Consider the following 11725-nt stretch of genomic DNA (forward strand, 5'->3'; position numbering starts at 1 on the left):
AGGGGTGGCCAGCAGGATTGGCATCCTGTGCCCCCCAGGGGACCCACCTGCCAGGTGTGAGGTCAGGCTGCATAGTGTTGGGGCTCAGTGGTGTTTGTGAATAAATTGAATGAGTGAGTGAATGAGTGAATGAATGAATGAGTGAGTGAATGAATGAATGAGTGAATGAATGAATGTGTGAGTGAGTGAATGAATGCATGAGTGAGTGAATGAATGAATGAGTGAGTGAATGAATGAACGAGTGAATGAATGAATGTGTGAGTGAGTGAATGAATGCATGAGTGAGTGAATGAACAAACGAATGAATGAGTGAATGAATGCATGAGTGAGTGAATGAACGAACGAATGAGTGAGTGAATGAATGAACGAATGAGTGAGTGAATGAATGCATGAGTGAGTGAATGAATGAATGAGTGAATGAATGCATGAGTGAGTGAGTGAATGAGTGAACAGGATAAAAGGACAAATTCCTGGGGGTCCTCCAGCCCCAGGTGGTGGCCAGAACTTGCGCTCCAGGCCCCATGCCTGGGGGCCCCGTGGAGGGCTCTGGGTTCAGCTCTGTTTGGGGCTCCTGTGGTGCCTGCTGCCCGCTGCAGGGTGTCCGGGGCCTCCTGGGTCCACCCACTGCCCTGGGGGGCAGGATGTGTGGTGCGGCCTCTGCAGGGCAAAATCATGCTAGCCAAGCATTCCCATCAGTACCTTTCCTGCCCAAGAGTCCAGCCCTTCTGACACAGTGGCAGTGGGCAGTTCTGGCCAGTGGCCTGCGGACAGAGTGGCTGGGCACGTGGGGCTGGGCCCCAGGCCAGGGACTCCCTCTCACCCTCGGCCAGGGTCCAGCGAGGTCCCGCTGGCGGCTGCCCATTGGCCTGGGTGGGCAGATGACGCTGACCTGGGTCCCCCAGTAGCAGCGGGTTCACGTGAGCAGGAGCCCTCTGCTGCTGCTTTACAGTTGGGGCTGTTTGTTACGCCAGCAGCTGGTGGCCACCTGACTGATACAGGGTCAAGCCCTGGACACAGAAATGGGAGACGAGCAGGGTCTGAGGCTGCCCTGGGAGGCGCAGACATAACGCCCCCTCCTGAGCGAAAGTCTGCAGGCTTGAAGCCCACAAGGCGGAATCTGACGGGCCGGCCAGCAGCATGGGCGTGTAGCTGCAGCCTCTGGGCCTTGCCGGGCAGGGACGGGCCTTGGGCCCGTCAGTGAGGTCGGCCTCTCCCTCAAGAGCCAAGGCCCCGTGGTCCGGCCTGGCTGGCGCAGTGGGCCGTGCACCCAGCTGTCCTGGGGCCTGAGTCATCCGGCCTCCATCCCCCTTCCCTCCCGCCCCAGGTCAGGCCCCACCCCACTCCCCTGGGCAGGCTGTGGAGGGGTGGGGGTCCTGGTGACCAGCACCCGCTGGTCACTCCTCCAGGCCAGGCCGTCCCTCTTATCCCCTGCAGGGTCCTGAGCGTTCGAGCAGCCTGCCTGGCACACAGCAGGTGCTCCCCTAGCAGCCTTGAGGGGGTACCTGGTCCCCCATTTTACATAAGGGGACACCGAGGCTCAGGCTCCCTGCCCCAGGCCTCGGGCCAAGCTTATCAGGGAGCCCCAAGACCCCATGGAGGGCATGTCTCCTGCAAACGCATGTTTTCATTAGCAAGAAATGAATAATTAATACCACGGCGCCTTTGAAACTGTTTTGGTTTTTGTTTTAAATCTTTTTTCTTCTATGTATAGAAACAACACTTCCGTTAGACACCAAATTTACTCTTTCATAAGCACTATTTAATAGTTACTTATTCCACCCTCGGCTCCCTGGGGTGGCCTGACAGAAGCCGGTCAGCCCCCACCAGTTGCCCAGCCTCCTGAGCACACAGTAGGGCGGAGTGCAGAGGGCATGGGCAAGGGTGCACTCTTCCCAGAGTGCGCCCCCCACCCCGGGTCCTCTCTTGTCGCCCCCGCAGGCCTGGGCTGGGGCGATGGGCGGGTGGAGCCCAGGGCCAGGTGGCCTTGCGGAGTTCCAGGTGCAAGCAGGGTGCCCCTGGCAGAATAGTGCGTGGAGGGTGGGCCCAGCAAGCCTTGAGAATGTGCGCCCCCCGCCTCCCTCCGCCGCTGTGAAGCTGCCCTCCTCACACACTGAGCTCGCGACAGAGCTGGCGGCCTGGACCATCAGCTCAGTGAGCGGAGAGTCAGCGGGCGATGATTTCTGGGCTCTGGGAGTCCGTCTTCAAACGCTGTTATGAGACAATGATTTCTTCAACTACAAGCCAGGGAGCGTGCAATCAATAGAACGGCCTCCGAAAGTGCCCCCCCAACCTGAGGCTCCACTGGCCCAGGGCACGATTCCCCGTGTGCCCACAGAGGGGTCAGGGGTGGACGTCACGACCCCCACACCTCCATCCCGCCGCCTGTGGCTAGAGCGCAATGCTGAACAAAAGAATTAGGGTGTAGACATTTTTCTTCTTGCAAAACGTGGTCATTAATTTTTTAGAGCATGCGATATTGTCCTCAAGAAAACACGTGAAAAATGAGTCGTCTGCTCCTAATAAATATTTTCTAGATTAAGTATCTGTAACCCTATCAATTATTTATCTCCATATATGGAGAATACATAATTTGTAATAAAACGCAGAAAGGATTTAATTTTTCTGCACAATATATGAAATTGAGTTTTTGACTAATACACAAATAAATTGACTCTAATCCCTCCCTGTCACAGTGTATAGTATTGTTTTAGGTATAAATCTCTTAACTTTATACATGTTTTCAAAAAATTAATCTCCAATATTTAAGGACCGGCATAAATCTCCATAATGGGGCATTTCAGCAGATTCCCATTTGTAAAGCCTGTCGTTTCCCACGCCCCGCGGTCATCACCAGCACACGCTAAAGTCACACCAGGGCTCCCCAAACACTCGCAAAAGCTCGCCATCTACAGAACACTTGCCGAGCTGGCTGTAGGAGGTGCAGGCCAGCCCCGCGCTGCCGGCCAAGGGCTCAGTGAGAGTCCAGGCACCCGGTCCGGTCCCTGACGGGCAAACGGGAGGCGGGGCCACCCCTGCAGGCCCTGCACACGTGAGCAGGTGGCAGACGAAGAAGCAGGACTAACGCCTGTGGCCCCGAGGAGACATGGGCCCCAGAGAGCCCACGGCGGTCGGCGGCGGGGGAGGGGGCGTGCCTGGTCACTCCACAGTGTCAGGGTGCAGGGGGCCACCTGACCCCCACCGGGCTGGAGTGGGGATACAGACTGGGCCGAGGAGCAGAACACACCCCCGCGTCGGACGCTTCCGTGGGGTTTCTCACCCTGAAGCACAGTTGGATCCACCCAGTCGGGGGGTACAAGCCCTACAGTACTGTGGCCTGGGGTCTGGCATGGGGACCCGCCCGTCAGGAAGGTTCACCAAGAAGGGGCATGGCACCAGGGGCCCGGGCACTCAGTCCTGGGGCCACCTGGAGCCCGGCCGTTCTGGAAGACGTCCCCAGGCCTGGGGGTTCGCAGCAGAGCCTGGGCTCCCGGCCCGCGGGATTCAGCATGGCAGTCTTGTTGGCCCCGGGAATGGGCTGCGGGGCTGCGGGCCCCCAGGGCTCAGGCTCCATTCAGGCGCCGTCCACAGCCTGCTCCGCGGGAGGTCGCAGGAACCCCTTCCTCACAAGTGCCCAATCCTTGCAGAACCAGAGAGGCCGTTGCGTGTTTGAAAACTGAGACTCAAGCCCTCGAAATCAAGAGCAGGACATCCGCCCACCCGTTGCTGCAGGGCACAGAAAGCCCAGGTGTCAGGAGGCAAAAGGCATGCAGCAGACACAGGCCAGACGCAGACGGAACGAGGCAGCGCGGCTCCAGTCACAAGAGGCCCCTGGGGCCATCAGAGTCACAGAAGCAGGACGCGGGCTTCCAGGCTGCAGCGGGACAGCATATGTAACGGGCACAGGGTTTAGAGGTGACTGTTGATGGCCGCAGGACGGCCTGAGCATCAGCGCTGCTGAGCCGCGCACCTGGAAATGGTTCAAATGGCAAGCTTTGTTACATCTTACCACGTTAAGGGGCTCCCCTGGTGGCTCAGACAGTAAAGAATCTGCCTGCAGTGCAGGAGACCCAGGTTCGATCCCTGGGTGGAAAAGATCCCCAGGAGGAGAGTAGAACTATCCACCCCAAAGTTCTCCCCTGGAGAATTCCATGGACAGGAGAGCCTGGCGGGCTGCAGTCCACAGGGTCTCAAAGAGTCAGACATGACTGAGTGACTAAAACACTTTACCATGTTGAAGATAAAAGGGCCGTCTTTCCTCCAGAAACCACCCCTCACCTTGTAAGTCTGTGTGCCGTCAACGCGTTTAAATTTCATAAAAATAGTCCGGGCCTCCATTCTAGGTTGAGGTGCAGGGTCATCTGCTGAGAGGATGTCCCAGTTACATAACCTCTGTCTCCGCATGCAGGTCATCGCGGCCGCAGGACAGAGGCCCAGGTTGGCCGGCGCTGGCTCCCCCGCAGCTGCTGGAAGGCAGGCGCCCCTGTGGGGAAGGGCCCTACGCGTTCCTGTCAGGGAGGGGTCGTACCAGGATCCTGGCAGGTGGGGGGTGGAGGTCAGCAGCCCCTGACCCAGGGCTCCCCACACCTTCTATTTTCTGTGTTCTGATGCTTTGTCACGCTCCTCACTGACCCTGGAGCGACCGCCCCCCCACCCCAAGCTAGCCAGCTCCCAACATTTCATCCACAGCCAGCCAATCCAGAGCCCCACCCCGGGGTTCCCACACTGCAAGCCACGTCCCCTCTCCCTGGTCACCTAGGGGAGGGGCCAGACAAGCAGGGACACCCCAGCACCCCGAGGCCACTCTCCCAGCCTCCCTGTCCTTCCAGCAGGATCCTGCTGCAGTTTCCCTGCACGGCCCCCTCCTCTCGGGATCTGGGAGGAACAGCCCTCTTCCCGGCGATGGTGGTCTCCTGACTGGCCAGCTTTGCCGTTGCTGTTGTTCAGTCACTTGGTCATGTCTGACCCCCGTGGACTGCAGCACGCCAGGCCTCTCTGTCCTTCACCATCTCCGGAGTTTGCTCAGACTAATGTCCATTGAGTCAGTGAGTAATAATACCTGAGTAATATTAGTAACAAGACCTACATTTAAAACAGGCAACCTCCCGAGATGTGTCAGGGCTGTGGAGGGGGTGTCATCTGCAGGTGAGCAAGGGTGCAGAGACCCCATCCCTCTGGGCCAGCCCCCCCTCAGGTGGGGCCCCCCAGGGACCACTGGCTCCCCAGGATGGCACGTACAGTGGACACGGGGCCCTGGGCCCTGGGGGTGTAAGGACAGCCCTGGGCACTGGGGGGCATGGGGCCTGGGCACTGGGGGGCACGGGGCCTGGGCACTGGGGGTTGGGTTGGATCAGGTGGATGCATTCCCCTCACCTCAGTCCGCCGGGTGGGAGCGTGTTGAACAGCAGGGGGCTCTGCCCAAAGCACTGGGGCTGAGATTAGGAAGTGGGCGACCCCCAGAGCCTGGGGTCCAGGACGGGCAGGTTGGATCAGACCTAGGACGGAGGAGATGCTGGGGACAGGCTCCTCCTGCACGTGCACCTTGCCTGGCCCGGGGACCACTGGGAGCTGGGCTTTCTGCGGTCAGTCCCTGCTGGGGGGAGGAGTGGGGGAGGGCGGGGAGGGCACCCCCGCAGCACAGCGGGCACAGCTCAGGGAGGCCACCAGGAGGCCGGGCTGCCGGCTGGACCTCGGGGGCCTGGGTGTGTCCTCGGGCCTGGTGGTCTCTCACCTCCAGGGCGGCCCTTGAGTCTGTCCAGTGGTGCTCAGACCTCAGGGCCCTGGCTTCGCTGGACCCAGGCCAGGTCCATTCCAGATGCGGCCACTCCCGGGCTCGGGATCCACTGCCAGGCCTGAGGCGCCTCCGAGACTCCTGCATCCGGGGTGGGGCCCAGCTGGGCAGGGGGACAGAGGCTGGGCCAGGCCCAGGCTTGAGGCGATGGGAGCGGGCAGACTCAGCTGGGCCCCTGGAGGCTGTCATGCTATGGACCGGTCACTTGGGGAAGGACAGGCACATCCAGCATGTGAGAGTGAGGTCCCTCCTCGGAGGACAGCAGCCTTGCCCACCAGGGAAGCAGGTCCCCAATTCTTAGATGGGCGTCTGGCCTGCCAGGCATGGAGACGCAGGACAGGCAGCGGCTGGAACCCTGCAGAGGACGGAGACGCCGCCCCGTCCAGGGAGGGAAACTGAGGTTCCAGGGACGCAGGTCTTGACAGAGGAGCCAGGACCTGCTGTAGAGCCTCAGAGGGGACCCAGCTCTCAGAGCAGGCTCCCTCCTCAGGGAGACGAAGGGGGCTATGAGGGAACCCAGAAATGGCACACATCACCCCGGCAGGGTCCCAATGAGCAGGGGGCAGGGGGCTGCTGAGGCCAGGGAACTGAGAGCCCCAGAAGGCCCAGTTGTATCAGAGGTGGGGTTGGCGCCCAGCTCCCCCCAGGCTCAGATCCATGCCACTCAGGACAGCCAGGTGCCTCGGGTCACTGCAAGGCCTGCAAGAAGGTGGGCATCGCAGAGTCCAGGCTAGACACACCTCCCCGTGCTAGGCCACCCGCCCCAAGCCTCAAGCTACCCCATCCTCATTGTGTGGAGCCCGGGGACGCATCCAGATGGCAGCCACAGGCGGGGTGCAGCACAGCCCAGCATCCGCCCTGTGTGCCGGGGCCCAGCCTCCCCCACAGCCGCCTTGGCTGGGCTCCCAACCTGTGCCCGCCAGTGCTGGAGGGACCCTGGGGTTGCAGGGTCAGCAGTGCCCCGGATAGCCGCCTGATGAACCCAGCAGCACCCTGCGTGCCCAGGGCACACAGCTCTGGGGAGGGTTAGGCTGAGTCGCCCTCCACTTCCTGAGACGTGTCATCACCTGACTTGGGAATCGTGAAGAGCTCTGCTTCCAGCCCTCTTGCGTCCTGGGAGACCAGCCCCAATCAAGGTTGGAAGGTGACGAGGGCCGGCCCGTGTCTCCCCACCCGGAGATGCGGCCAGAGGCTGCAGGCAACATCTGGCAACAAGATAGAGTCTGGGAGTGGCAATGGCAGGGTGGCTGCAACCCGAGGACGGGGTGCAGCGGCCTGAGCCAGGCCAGGCCAGGCCCATGCGGGGCCAGGGGTCCAGCCCAGCTCCCAGCCCAGCCATCAGGCACCCACCAGATGCCCGTCCTGCAAGCAGAGCCCTGCCCCGTGTCCCCCCGCCCCATCCGCCCACCTCTGCCGTCAGTCACTCTGTGCCCCCCCAGGCTGGAGCCAGTTTCCTGAGTGACAGCAATTAGGGCCGAGGCTGGCAGAGCGGCCCGTGGCTCCCCCAGCCTCTGACGCGGGCGGCAGCAGCTCCCCTGGGGGCCGCGCTTGGATCTGCTGTAAAAATGGAAACATTCCCTATGTGAGACACAAGCTGGCGGGCGAGGAGCCTCCACTGCAAAATCTCGCACCGAGAAGGGCGGTGGTGGCCAGGGGTGCGCCAGGCAGGAAGGCAGCCTGGGGAGCCAAGAGCCCCTGGAAGGGGGCTGGTGCAGGGGTGAGGCTGAGCCCCCCCCAGCCAGACAGCCCCGCCTCGAGCGGCCATTTCCCCAAAACAGCAGTGGAGCCAGCGCCGGGCTTGCCACATCTGCCTGGAGCTGCTGGAATAGTTGCGATGGAGATGGGTGTGCTGGCATGGAGGGGCGGGGGGCATCCAAGCCGGCAGGGGGTGCTCCCCACCCCCCCAGCCCCAGAGGCGTGGCGTCCCCAGTCCAGTCCTGCTTCCCAGCGGGGACAGAGCTCAGCCATGGCGTCGAGGGCCCAGGGTGGGCTGGAAGCTGGCCAGGTTGTCCACGAGCCAGGGGACTCAGAGGAAATCCACACAAGCCAAGCACACGGGACCTGGGCCTGCGCCCCCGGCCATGGTCAGGCTGGCCCGGGGCGCCCTGGGGCCCCCACCTGGTAGCACAGCCCTGGGGTGGAGTCACCCCTCTCCCGGCCAAGGTCCTCCATGTCTCCCCTCGAGCTCAGCCCCTGGCTAGCGGCTCTGAGCTCCCTGATGGCTGAGTCGGTGCCAGTGAGCTCCCGCTGGCTGGTGGAGCCGTGTTTTGTGTGTGAAACTACCCTCAGCGGGCTGTTCCCACCCCCTCCAGGTCCGCAGCTCAGCCCAGTGCCCGCTTGCTCTGCAGATGATGGGCTGCAGGCCCTGGGCGGTGTCCCTGGGGGGCCGGCTGTGGAGGGCCTCCGTCTGCCTGCTCTGGGGTGTGGGCAGGGGCTCACGGCAGGCACTTTCCACATGAGGCACCGGTTTTCACGAGACCCAGTGGAGGGGAGGGCTGTGTCCCCCGCACCCTGAGGCCCATGCCCAGCTCCAGGCTGGTGAGGGCTGCCCGTCTGAAGGCCCCTGGCCTCTGGGCACATCACCACCCAGGGCTGGGAGTCGGGCATTCCGGCCTCAAGACAGACCAGGGGCTCAGCCGCCCATCCCGTGGGCTCAGAGGTCAGGAGGAGGCCGCAGACAGGACAGGGCCCGTCCCCCTCAGATCTCGGCCCCGAGACCCCCAAGGCCTGGAGACACCTGATCCGCGGGTGACTGGGGCTGGGAGGAGATGGGCAGAGGTCATGACCTACCCACAGGACCCAGTGCTGGGGGCAGAGAGAGGGGCGGGAGCTGTCCACAGAGCCCCTGCTTTGTGGGGCAGCAGGCCCCACACCAGCAGTCTGAGGACCAGGTGGGCCCTGCGCAGGGGTCCCCGTCAGGGCTCTGAAGGCCTCTGTGCCTTTCCAGCTGGTCTGATGAAACCCTGAGGGTGAGGGCACCTGGGAGTCCCTCGGGGCTGGACACTGTGACGGAGTGATGGACCTGGCGGGCCTCCCCTCGGGCAGGGGCCTCCAGCCCCTCCAGGCTCCAGGCAGGGCACCAGGCCGGGGGCAGCAGGGAGGCTGGGGGCCATGCTGGGCTTGGCTGTCTCTGGCAGGGCCCTCAGGGCAGCTGTGCCCGCAGAGGACACTTGGGAACCTGAACTTCAGGGGCCCGTCCAGAAGCGTGCAGCGGTGTCTGCTCGGGCCGGGGCTCGTTCCATACCCTCCCCTGGTCGCAGACAGTCGGCCGGTCACCTGAGGGCAGCCCCTGTCCAGGCCTGCGCTTCCGACCTCCTCTCACCCCCAAGCCCTCGGTGCCAAGCAAACAGGTTTGTTGATTTGCACTGGGTCTGATCTGAGCCTGGGGCCCCCACAGCCGCCCACCTGCACATGCGTCCATCTGTCCGTCTGTCCTGGACGCCAGCTCAGGTAGGCAGTGGGCTGTTGCCCTGGTGCCCCATCCCAGAGGGCCTGGCCTCAGGGTGCCCACTGCCCTCCCTGCGGCCCATGGGGCCCGTGGGGAACGTTGGGGGCCACGGTCCTGTGGGTCCCCCTGAGGACAGCAGGGAGGGGCTACCAGAGACCACTAGGTGGGTTGATGTTGTCTCACCCAGGGGTGTCAGCAGCCTGGATGTTAAGCGGGGGTCAGAGGGCTTCTGTGCTTCATCGCTCCCCTACGTTTGCTCTGCTGGTCGGCTTGCCAAACGTGGGGGAACCACACCCGGGCACTCCCCACGGGCACCCGTCACCAGGCGTCACCCCAGCCAGCTGAGTGACTGCAGCAGGGCTTTACTTGGGGGGCAGTGCTGGAGGGGTGTCTGTGATGAGTTCAGGCCTCAGAGGCCCCAAGGTCAATGCTGCTGACACCACCCAGCAGCCCCCCAGGCCACGGGGCCCTGGAGCACCTGCCCTCCGGACGGCCCCTGCCAGGCCTCCTGGGCCCCTCACGGCCTCCTGAGCTCAGCCCAGTGAGGTCACACCCGGCCCTGGCGCATCCGCCCGTCCTAAGCCCGTCAGTGAGGTTGGGCACAGTGGTGACGACACCCTGGCCACTCAGGGGCTGTCCTGAGCCCCAGCCTGGGCGCTGTGCCACCCAGGGCCACCTGAAAGGGCCCACAGGGCCACAGCACATGCTCAGGCCCAGAGACAGGTGCGAGGAGGGGGGCTGGCCTGAGGGGATCCATGCCGGGCCCTTGCCGCAGAGGGCAGCAGGAGGGAGCCATGGGCTCCGTGGAGAAGAGGACGTGGGTCCTGAGCCAGCCAAGGGCACAGGCTGGGGCCCCATACACCCGGCCCAGACTGTCAGCGCCGCTGCTGTGCGCCCGCGAGGACCGCCACCCCCTGCTGCAGGGCCAGTCAAACGCGTGAGTCAGTGAGTGAGCGGACGCAGAGTCCCCCACCACATGCACCTGTCACATAAGCACAGCCACAGCTCGGGGCTGGGACGGCCCGGTGTCCTCGCCCAGCCAGAGGAGGGGGGTGTCACACGGCCACAGGGCTGGAGCCAGCCTCTCGGTCCCCGGGGCCGTCCGGCCCAGGAGATGATCAGCTGATGGAGAGCAGCGTTTAAGTGCCCAAGGGAAAAAATCAATTCTCCCGGTTCCACTTTAATCCATCAGTTCCATTGCTGATGAATTTCCTGGTGCCCAGCAGACACAGGGGGCCGGGCCGTGCTGGCCTCAGCCGCCCCCTCACACGGGGGTCCAGGCTCACAGCCGCCCTCCAGTACGGACCCTTCCCGCTGCCCACCCGAGCCTCAGCTGGGAGGGTGGGGGCCTGAGAAGCTGGAGGGTGCCCCTCCCTGACACCCTCCCCTCCGGCCCAGGCCTGGACACCACACAGAGCATCCAGGTCCTGGACAAAAAGCCGGGCCCACCCTGCCCGGCCTGAGCCCCTGTCTCGCCAGGCATGGCTGTGGGGCTGCAACTGGGGTGAGAGTCAGACCCCAGCTCCAGCCCACCCGCCCGGCCACAGGCCCCTCACCGTGACCCGGCAACACTGCGACCTCAACGGGGCCTGGATTAAGCGTGTTGATTCAGCCGTCGCACCCGGCGCCGCAGAGGAAGCTGGCACCGGGGCCAGGGGATTAGACAGCAGTCAATATTTGCGGAGTCGAATTGAATCTGTCACCCGCGGGCTGTGTGTGTTCTGGTTGGTTTTGCGGTTTCTGCTGCAGGCGGATAGCCCAGCGAGGAAGCTCTTGAGGGGCCCACTTGGAGCCTAACCCGGACGAGGGCAGCTGGGCTGGGCTGGGGGAGGGGAGCATACCCAGGGTGGGGTGTCAGGCTGAGGGGCCCACCCCGTCCACCCTGTGTCCTGCTGGCCCTTCAGGCGAGGGGTGTGTGGTCTCCCAGCAGGGAAGGGACTCCGGAAGACCCAGGCTGGCCTCCTCCCGGGCGGTACGCTGGCCAGTGCTGCCTACCTCCAGTCCCCAAAACCCAAACGGGATTAGCTGTGTTTGGACAGCAGCAAAGCCGCTTACGTCTGAGCCAAGAAGGCGCCAGGCTGTGTGAAGGGGTCTGACAGCACGCGGCACGAAAACGGTGCTAAGCGGCAACTTCGTCGAGGGCACAGTCTGCCTGGCTCAGCTTGGCCCCGGGGACCCGGGGAGCAGACGCCATCTGTCCGGGCTGCCAGTGCCCAAGGCCACGTGTGGGGCTGGGACGCCCGGGAGAGGGCGAGGTGGCTGGGGTGAGGTCCCCTACGGCGCCCAGGACCCCGCATGTGGGGGCGGGACGCGTGCTTTCTTATCACGTCCCTCCAGCATCTGGGGAGGCGGAGGCCCTGAGCGCAGGCCTGGGCCTAGAGGGGACACTGGCGGGGCAGGGGGAGCACAGCCCGTGGGCAAGGCCGACCCTGCAGCAGCACCTGGCAGGCCCGTTCACCTCACCCTCCGGGCCCCTGCCCCAGGTGCCA

The sequence above is a fragment of the Bos mutus genome, chromosome 17 (assembly GCF_027580195.1).
Source record: "Bos mutus isolate GX-2022 chromosome 17, NWIPB_WYAK_1.1, whole genome shotgun sequence".
Taxonomy (NCBI): Eukaryota; Metazoa; Chordata; class Mammalia; order Artiodactyla; family Bovidae; genus Bos; species Bos mutus.